This window comes from Mesocricetus auratus, unplaced genomic scaffold, assembly GCF_017639785.1.
Source record: "Mesocricetus auratus isolate SY011 unplaced genomic scaffold, BCM_Maur_2.0 Super-Scaffold_100028, whole genome shotgun sequence".
NCBI lineage: Eukaryota > Metazoa > Chordata > Mammalia > Rodentia > Cricetidae > Mesocricetus > Mesocricetus auratus.
Genome location: NW_024429209.1, coordinates 21,259,819 through 21,269,606, shown reverse-complemented (window position 1 = coordinate 21,269,606; position 9,788 = coordinate 21,259,819). Strand labels below are relative to the sequence as shown.

The 9,788-nt window shown below is 49.4% G+C and overlaps 1 long non-coding RNA gene across 1 annotated transcript; it reads left to right on the top strand.

Annotated features, from left to right (window-relative positions):
* Nucleotides 1-1,396: 1,396 nt before the first annotated feature.
* On the top strand, nucleotides 1,397-9,547 carry LOC121134607. The gene is made up of 3 exons (XR_005871706.1): nucleotides 1,397-1,574; nucleotides 6,272-6,645; nucleotides 9,109-9,547. It is a non-coding gene; the product is annotated as an uncharacterized LOC121134607 (long non-coding RNA).
* Nucleotides 9,548-9,788: the final 241 nt, after the last annotated feature.

The window sequence follows — 9,788 nt, the reverse complement described above, 5'->3', positions numbered from 1 at the left end:
GTCCTGCCTGAGTGCATTCTGCCCGGTGACAGGGGCAGGCCAGCGTAATGCCTGAACCTTTCACAGGGAGACAGGGCGTTAATAGAACAGAATGAGTTCACGCATCCACCAGAAATGACCCAGCTGAAACCTTAGGAAGCCATGCATGAGGAAGATTACGGGGCAACCGCAAACTTCCCATCCTGCTATGTGACTGGCTACAGGCACTCTAGAAGTTGGCTCAAGTCGAGGACCCCGGGAACCCTGCCACCCAGCAGGAATTCACCCCAAGCACACAGGACCCGCTCACTACTCCTCACAGTAGCCCTGGCCAGATGGTCACAGGTACAAACCATCCCCATGCCCTTCAACAGCAACAGAGACAAGTCTGTACACCCATACAGTGGAAATACAGCATGAATAATAAAATCACATCAAAGGAGGGACGGGAACTATGGCCTGTATTTGGCGAATCCCCTCCCTGGGAGATGTAAACAATGTCTAGTCCTTCCTCATAAAAATCCCAACAACAAAACAAAACAGGAAGCCGCTGAAGTTCAACTTGGGGAACCAATGAGTGTACTGCCCTTGTAAGGACTCGGGCATGCGGCTGTCGCCTGGCAGAATGCACTCAGGCAGTAACCTGGTCAGCCCAGAGTTCCTTGACTACTGGTCTGCACACAGGTGCAAAGGACCCCTTTAAAAGACAGACACCACCGCCCGCTCTACCACTCTCTTTCCGGCTCTTCTCTCTCTCTCTCTCCGCTCTCCTTTCTTTATGCTCTTTTCCAGTTCTCTTCCTGGTCTCTCTTTCCCGCTTTCCCCCCTGGGGCAGACAGGACTGTTCCAGTCTCTCTCTTCTCTTCTGTCCTCTCTCTCTGTCTCTGTGTCTCTTTTCTCTGTCCTTCCTCCTCCATCCCCTTTCTAATAAAGCTTCTCACTTAAGCTCGGTCTGCCTGGCGTGTTTGTCCCTCCGCCTCGGTCACCTTCGTCTGTCCTGGAAACCGCCTTGGTCCTCCACCCATCCAGGTGTCCCCTGGAGCTTTATTCTAACAGAGCTTACTTACAGTGGGGTGACTGATAGGAGTGTGGGCGAACTCAGAGCAGCCTCGCCGGATCATCTCCATCCATTGATGGAGGACGGCTTGCTCATGGCCGAGTTGATGGAGCCTCCTTTCATTTAGTTTTCTTCTGGGACTCTGAGACTTCCTGCAATAGGGACAAAAATCACACACAGAAGTTTCCAAGAGGCTGCTGGAATCTCAGGTGAGAATCTCTAATGGCCGTCCCCATCCCCTCCTATGTGTGAACTCCATGACACAACAGTCAACCATGGTGATGGCCCCTTGCAAGCCATCACAGCTGGCCTGATGACAATGACGGTGGTCCTAGCTCTGTCACAGCCTGACAACCTGGTTTCATCCAGCATGCTTGGAAAGGCTTCTAGAAGGCCACGTTGGTGGGGGCAGGGTGCCTTCAAAGCACCTGATCTCTGACCTTTAAAAGACAAACGACAAGGGCGACAAAGCGGCTTGCCAACCTCTGAAGGAGAACCCGAGGCACACTTAGGGGGATTTCACAGTCGTCTGTGGAAGGTACCCTACGTGGATACATCCTATTTCTGTTCATTTCTATAAAGGTCAAACTTCATATGTCAAATTAAGACTTAATCTTCAGCACAAATTAAAGCAAGTGATTTGGGCAGGCTTTGAGTTGTTCATCAAAACGGCCTGAGGAAGTTCTAGTTTGCACTCATTCCTGGGCCCACCCCATGCTACCCCACTCCCACACCCTCCATCCCCACGCCCCCCCACCCCGCCTGCTGAGTGGTTCTGAAGCCCCCTGGGTGCTAAGAAAACCTCAGGCTATTTAAACTTTGGATGCCACCTGTGGTTTCCCTGGTAACACTAGAAAAGTAAACATGAGCTTTGCTGTTTCCAGGGAATTAAAATTTCCATATGAAAAGGTGACGGAAAAGGCAACTGTATCAGGGCTCTCTGTTCTCAATTCCTTGTCGAGACCCGACCTCCGGGATACCCAAAAGGGGGGGAGGGATTATCATCTCTTAAAGAGGTGACATAGTTTTCCTTTCCAGAAGCCACCTCACAGGGCACATGCTTGCAGGCCCTTCCACGGGACAGCACTGTGGAGCCTCCTAGTAGGCAGCCTGCCTGCTTTTCTGAATTAGGACTCAGATTGGTGGCTTCCTGCTCTCCACATGGTCCACCCAAGGTCCCTAAGGGGACCAGGGGCTCACCTGGAGCAGTAGCAGTATTCCAAGTTACCGAGAGGTGTGGTGTTTACGCACATAGAGCTGTGCGCCCATGTTTCCACCCATTCTTTCCTTTATTTTCCTTGAATTGTATGTGAACGTTGATTTAAATGGGCATGTGTGGGGCTGGTGTGTTTTCAGTAGCCGAAATGGTCGAGCAAGGGTTGTTTTAATTAGTTACAGCTGGATTGTTCATAGGAACGGACTTCAGGGTACTTGTCTTGCACAGACGGGTCTACTCTTGTCCTCTTTGGAGAAAACAAATCCCAGGCTAGTAGATGCTTGGAGGTGCCCAGTACATGAGTGAGGCAGGTAAAGTGTGTCCCTCTGACCCCCAGTTTATGTGCTCTCTGGAGGCTCTCCAGGTCTCCAGGATGGATGAGCCTGCTGACCCCACCCACTAGGACTTAGAGATCAGTTTGTTTGCCTTGGTCTGGCCTCGTTAGAGCTCAAAGACCTGTATGAGTCCCGTGGGGCAAGCAAGATGCTGCTGAGGAGTGGGTACCCATGCCACCCAGAGTTGCTGGGCATGCAGGAAGACCATGAGTGGCACCCTGGGCATCTGCCATTGATTGGTGATGTCTGAAGAGAAGTGTATGAGGGCCTCTGGTCTGCACACTTCCAACTAGGAGGACTGATTCTCATCGCTGGCTGCAGGAAGCCCTTTTAAAGATGATTTATTTATTTTTACGTGAGTGTTTTGCTTATGCATAGATAAGTGCACCGTGCAAGTGCCTGCAGAGGCCAGAGAACAGTCAGGTGCCTCGGAACGTCCCTTAACCCGGGCAGACTGGGACAGTTGCCCAGAGAATGCCAGGTGGGCACCTTGTTCCTTTTGGGGGGACTTTTGTGTTGAAATTGTAGGGGGATGGGGTGTGGGGGGGGTGATTGTCAAGACACTGATGGCTGAACCACCTCTCACCCGAGGCTCTGGGAGCTTCCTAGGGGTCCACAGTTCAGGAGTCTATTCCCTCCCGCTTATGGAGGACAGTGCCTCAGATCAGGATGCCTTCAGGGCTCCTGAACTGGGCAGAACCCGCTGCTCCTTCCCTCGCCCTGCACTAGCCAGCAATCCCTGCAATCTCCGGCTCACAGCCCCCGCGCTTGGTCACCCTGAGTTCCTGTATGTGCCTGTGTCCCTTCTAATCCCAGAGACACCCACATGTTGAATTTGGGGTCCACTACGATCCGTTCTGATGTCATCTCCCTTACATCCTCAAGGTTTTGCTTCCAGGTAAGGTCACACTCCCAGGTGTGGGGTCACTTCCAAGGGGACACCAGTCCACCCAGGGCGTCCCCAAAGCGGCTCTAAGGCTCTCTGCTCCCAGCTGCTGCTCATCTCAGGGGACCTAACTTTGTCTTAAAAGTGCATGGGTCATCCACACACAGAGATTACAAGTTCTTGCTTCTTTCATGCCTTGGGGATGATGGCATCTAGGGATAGCGGGACGGGCTCTTTTCCTCTGTGGATTCAGAGCGAAAGCAAGATCTCCGACAGAAGTTAATGAAACCGGAGTGCACACGCGCTCACACGGAGACCACAAGAGTCCTCCCGTGGGAAGGGTAGACCGAGAGGTGGCGTCCAGTCGGTTAATCGTTTGGGGGCATTCCCTGCATTCTCTTTCTCCCCGGAAAAGAGCTGCTTCGAGCTGTCGCAGAGGATTGGATGAGCCAGACAAAGACAGGGAAGCTGATTGGCTCTCGACCGGGAGCTTCTGGTGGGAGATTTGAAAGGCACCAGAACAGTTCCCTTTGTGCCGGAAAAACAGCCCCACTAAGCCTTTGTCTTGATGTGGGTGTCGGGGGCAGGGGACCAGAAAGCCGATCATCTCAGATGTTTAAGCATACTGTACACTGATGTGCCTACAGCCTTTCCCCTGTCGGTCTGCCGGCCAGGGAAATGTCAGGCTCCCTTTCCCTCCTCCCCTCCCCCTCAGGCATTGTGTGTAGGTGGAATCAGGGCCTGGCTTGCAAGAAGGCTCCTCAGACCTTCCCTCCCCAGCCCTGAAATTATGCATTTTTACATTTCCTTTTGTATTTTTAAATTCTAGTAAATTGTACCACATTGCCATCTTAACCACTCCAGTAGAATTGTGCACACTTCTCCTTTCTTTCTTTCGGATATATTTATCTTATTTTATATGGGTGAGTATTTTCCCGGCATGTATTTCTGTGCACCATGTCCATGCCTGGTGTCCTCAAAGGTCAGAAGAGGATATGGTATCTCCTGCAACTAGGGTTACTATTGATCTGAAGATTCAGGGAGAGAGACCACTGACCCAAATCATGGCCAACTTAACTGAAGTGAGTAATTAATTGAGGCAAGTCTTTTAATACACGTACATGGCTTGTCGTGTCTCCCTAAATGTGGGGTTCAAGATCTGCACTGGACATGGGAAAGATAAAGGTTTTAATAGTTCAAGAGTAGGGGGTTTCGGGGGGGGGGGCTTGGCAGGCAAATAGGCGGGGTTACAGAAGTCAGGCAGAGGCATCACAAGGTGGTCATGACAACCTCCTGAACAAAGACATAGTTACAAGATGCTTGTCACAAGGTGGTCAGTGGTCATAACAAGGTGGTCAGTGGTCATAACAAGGTGGTCAGTGGTCATAACAAGGTGGTCAGTGGCCATATTAACTTTTTGAAACAAAGCCATAACTGCCATTCCTGGAGCAGGCCAGTACAGAACCATCTGTAGTTAAGGTTACAGGTGGGGCATAGCCCAATCCTTGAGAAACAGATTTAATCATAAACAGGAATGAACCTGGTTTGTCTTTACTATAAGATGACTTCCAAGCCCAAGGTGGAGGCAGGCTGGTTTATCATTACAGATGTGTGGGCGCTTGGAACTGGACCCAAGTCTCCTGCAACATCTTCTGTTCTTGAAAAATGATTTTTTTTAAGGAAAAAGTTCTAGAAAATGGTTGGTGTGAGATCTAGAGATGGCTCAGTGGTTAAGAGTGCTTTCTGCTCTCAAAGAGAGGCAACCTGGGCTTAGGTCCTAACATCTACACAGCCATCCGTAACTCCAGTTCCAGGCCGTCTGATACCTTTTCATGGCCTCTAGGGTTACCAAGTACTATTGTGGTTTACTTATGTACATATGCAAAACATTCACGTATACAAAAAATAAATACATCAATCCTTAAAATACATCAATCCTTAAAATAAAACCTGTTCTAGAACTTTATCATTTGGCGACTGAATTCTGTGCTGATCATGACACACTTACCCCCTCCCCAGGGGCTCCCATCAGAACTGTCTGTCTCTATGATTTCACTTAGGGAACTCTGCTCACGGGTGACAGCCATGTTTCCATGAGCACGGAGCTCTTGAGGTTACATCTGATAAAGTATACATGTGTTTTCTTCACATGTTAGTACCTAATGGGAAGGTTACCTGGGTCCAGTGGCCTCTGTCACCTAGAACACAGAATCATTGCAATGTAGGAAAACAGTGCCCTGAAGGTACATACCCAGAGCCCAGCACAAGCCTCTTCTCCAGGCATAGACACCAGCCCTGCAGGACCATTGGGTTTTTTTGTGGTTGTTGTTATTGTTGTTTCTTCATTTTTCATTGTCCAGCTCAGGCAGCCTCCGAGGACTTGTCAGGAACCCCGGAAGCCATCTTGAAATGTACAGGGTGTGGACAGACACCCAACAGTGGTTATTTGATTCAACCTATGGAGGGCCCTGAACGTGTCTCCCGAGGAACCTCCAACATGCCCCCTCCCACACCAAACAAAGAGCAAGGTTTATTGCCTCTCATTTGATGGAGGTCATCATGGCCCAGAAAGGTTAATTAATTTCAGGAGGGTCACTGCACAGGGCTGAGATGAATCATCCCTCCTACAGCTAGGATGGGGTGTTGGAGGCCATATTCAGGTGTGGTAGATCACCCCCTCCCCCAGCTTGTCAACTGGTCCTAGCAGGGTGGGGGCTGTGCAGAGGGTTGGGGCACGGGAAGGGCTGCTGGTAGCGTCAGGGGGTCTTAACTTTAGAATCTCGATCACTGTTTTCCAGATTTGCATCGATGGATGCCCTCCGTCTATCCTGGAAGAGAAACTCCCTTAAGGTCCAAGGGGCCTGCGTTTGAGAAACAGACTACGGCGGGAGACTTTTCCAAATTTCAAGGTCATGCTTGCTTCCTACCAGAGAGCCGTGGAGAAGGTTGTTGGGGATGCTCTGATGGTGTCAAGAAACACCTTTGTCATCCATTACTGGAGGACAGGTGCCCTGTCCCTGAGTCCTCTGGATTGACACACTCCCTACCGGGAGACAGAAGGAGGCCATACATGGCTTGCAAAGCTCAGAATGTTGGCACCAGTCCCCTCCCTAAGGTTATAGAAGTCCTGAAGAACTGGGGGAGAGAGGAGACCTGTGGAGCTGCCGGCAGGGTGAGCCTTGGCTACAGGGCTGCATCTTGGAAGGTGGTCATCCGTGCTGGGTGGGCTAGTAATGCTACATGCAGCCCTGGGGAGTAACCCCTATAAGCTCAGTGTCTCACAACACGCTGGATTGTGGGTGGGATCCTTTCTTTGGTCTCGTTCCCAGTGCCGAATGTGGGGGAGGGCGGATGTTTGTTCTCCTCTCTGCAGAAAATGATCTACACAGAAGTAGCAAACGCCCTGTGAGTGATGGGTTTACAGTCCCCCCCTCATAGTTCCCTACACCTTAACTTCAGTATCATTTACCATTTCTTACAAAATCCATTATCAGCTTTGAAAACATTATCACCAGCAACAGATTCACATTATCCACCTCTGAAGGAATGTTTGATTGATATCCAGTTCAGCAAAGAACCGGGGCCCCCTCATTGACAAACAATTATAGCTAAATGTGGGTTGATATTTTCGTTTATGCCAGCCGGCAAGATGAAAGTAAAATAACAAAGACATGTCAAAACTTGGCTCCCTTGCCAGAAAGCGGGAGGAACTCCCTTGCCGAATTGGATAATAGTTTCTGAATCCTGGAAGAATATTTTCCCCTCATTATTCACCCGACAGCAGCTATAGATGTGTATTTAAAGTTAATCTGCATGATTAACACTTTCATTAGTCTAGACAATCAACAAAACAATAGATTGAGGACTGATTTCCATAGTGTAAATATTCCCACTGTGGCTAACTTCACACTATTCCAGAAGAGAGAGTGAGGGCTGACTGCTCTCCCAGGATTCCAGGGAGCCCACAGACAAGCAAGTGAACAGATAATAATGACGCAATTATAGAGCTGAAAGCTGGGGGCCGGGGAGAGGGGTGCTCTTAAGCAATCCTTGGCATTGGTTGGTTTTGCCACTGCATTAACTTTCCCTGGGAAGATATAGACGAATGTCTACCTACCTAAGATAGGGCACTGAGGACAGGACAAAAAAAGGACCTCACCCAGGTCCAGCTTGGGGAACTAATTAATGTTCACTGGCGTTACTCACTTGCCAAGCTGTGTTACCCACAAGCCAGCGCCAGCATAGGCAGCTACGCACAAGCGCTGCCTCCCTGGAGCTCACCGGATCCTGCTTGGTGAACAATCCGTGTATTTGGTTTATTCATGGGAGAGTAGGTAAAGGGTTACTTACCAAGCAAGGGCAACTCCCCAAACAGTCGCATCAAGGTCCCCCCCCCATCATGGGTGACAAGCTCTCGGGAGCTGCATCAGTTTCAACTTCAGGTAGCCTCCTACTTCCTGTTCACCATCACCTCCAGGGTCACTTGCAGCTGGGGGGGGGGCGGGCAGGGCAGTAATTAGCAATGGCCAGAATCCCAGATGAGGGTCCCAGAACCCTCCTCCCAATTCCATCCACAATGGAGTATTAATAGTCTGATGGCCATCACCGTGGACCACAGACGTGTTGCCACTGTGTGGTTCTGCTATGACGCTGCTATTGGCCAAGGTTATCTCTAGTCAACTCGGCGACAGGATGATCAGATTATGCTGGGGGGAAAGCTAACACATTACAGCATCCTAAACTATCCCAGTGCCGTTAGAAACCTAGCTGGAGCTTCAAATGGGATAGAAGTGGCTGATTCTCTAGCCATAGATGAGGGACGATGGCCCAGGAACACAGATCCAGGTTGCCCAAATTCCATGTCCATGCACGGTAATGGTTTCGAGAAGTTTTGCAGTAGCAGAACAAAGAAAGTCGTCAATCAAGACACTTTAGAAAAAGTTACGCTAGTGGAAACATCAAATAGGTAGTTACAGCAAAGTTGGGGGAACTCAGCCTCAGATGCTCGCTGGTGAAATCTGTCTTTTGGTTAGTGGAAGCTCGGAGTCTGTTAAGACATTTCAAATGTTTCGTCTCTCAGTCACAAGGGTGTTAGGTCAGACACAGAGGTGGGATAGCTAGAGATAGCCCCCCAAATAAGTCGTGATTAGATTCAGAACCTGCAACATTCCAACCCCCCAAGCATCACTGCAGTCCTAGTCAAGTTCATCAATGTCCATGGTTTACTTTAAGGTGGAGCTGTCTGGGGGACCCTTATTCACAATACTTAACTATTCCGTTGATGCGATGTTCTCTTTTTGAGGAGAGGGGAATCTTGCTATGTAACCCTGGCTGGCCCGGAATGTAGATCAGACTGGCAGCAACTCACAGAGATCCGCCTGCCTCCTGGGCGCTGGGATTAAAGGTGTGCGCCAACACACTCGGTTGCCCTTTAATGGTTTTCATTTTTTAAAAATTGCTGTGTCTAAGAGAAGCTTATACATTTTTGAAAACTTAATCATTGGCTCTAAGAAACCACTGTGTCACACAAGGGGAGGGAGCCTGGTGTAGTCTGAATTAAGCAGTTTTTCTTTCATTGACTTGAAATGCAGTTGATAGCTCTAACTGTTAAATTATATATCCACTTGTTTTGAAGTCAAAGCCTTTGCTCACTGACGTTGAATGGCAGAACGCACTGGCATAGCACGCCATCCTTAGCTTCCATGTCTAAGACGGTGTAAGCATTGAAAACCATCAAGGTCCCACAATGAGACATCGCTTGAGTAATCTGGAGAATTACTGTGTGCGTGGCTCATGGGGGAACTGCAGCCCCCAGCAATTCCACATCTGGATACACACCCAGAAGCGTGAGAACGCAGAGGCCGGAACAGATGTTGATGTATCTGCACTCAAGGCCGCACAATCCTAACAGCCAAAAACGTGGACACAACCCAAGCGTTGGCGGCGGGTGAAGCAAGCAGAGAGTGGTGTCTGTCTGTGACGAGTGTGTTATGACAGACAAGGGACGGGCATGGTTGTGTCTTCCTGTGTTCTCAGAACTTACTAACAAGTGGCGGTGACTTAAATGGCAGCAATTTGCAGACAATCTCTGTGACTTTGGTGGTCAATCAAGGAAAATAGATTCCTTTTCATTCTTAGTGACTAATATTAACTCTCTGGTCTCATATCACACTGTGAATCTATCTGTCTGTCTGTCTGTCTTCTCTATCATCGCTCTTATCATCTCTCTATCATCTATCTACCCGTCCGTCCGTCCGTCCGTCCGTCCGTCCGTCCATCCATCCATCCATCCATCAGGTTACAGAATGACTGTAG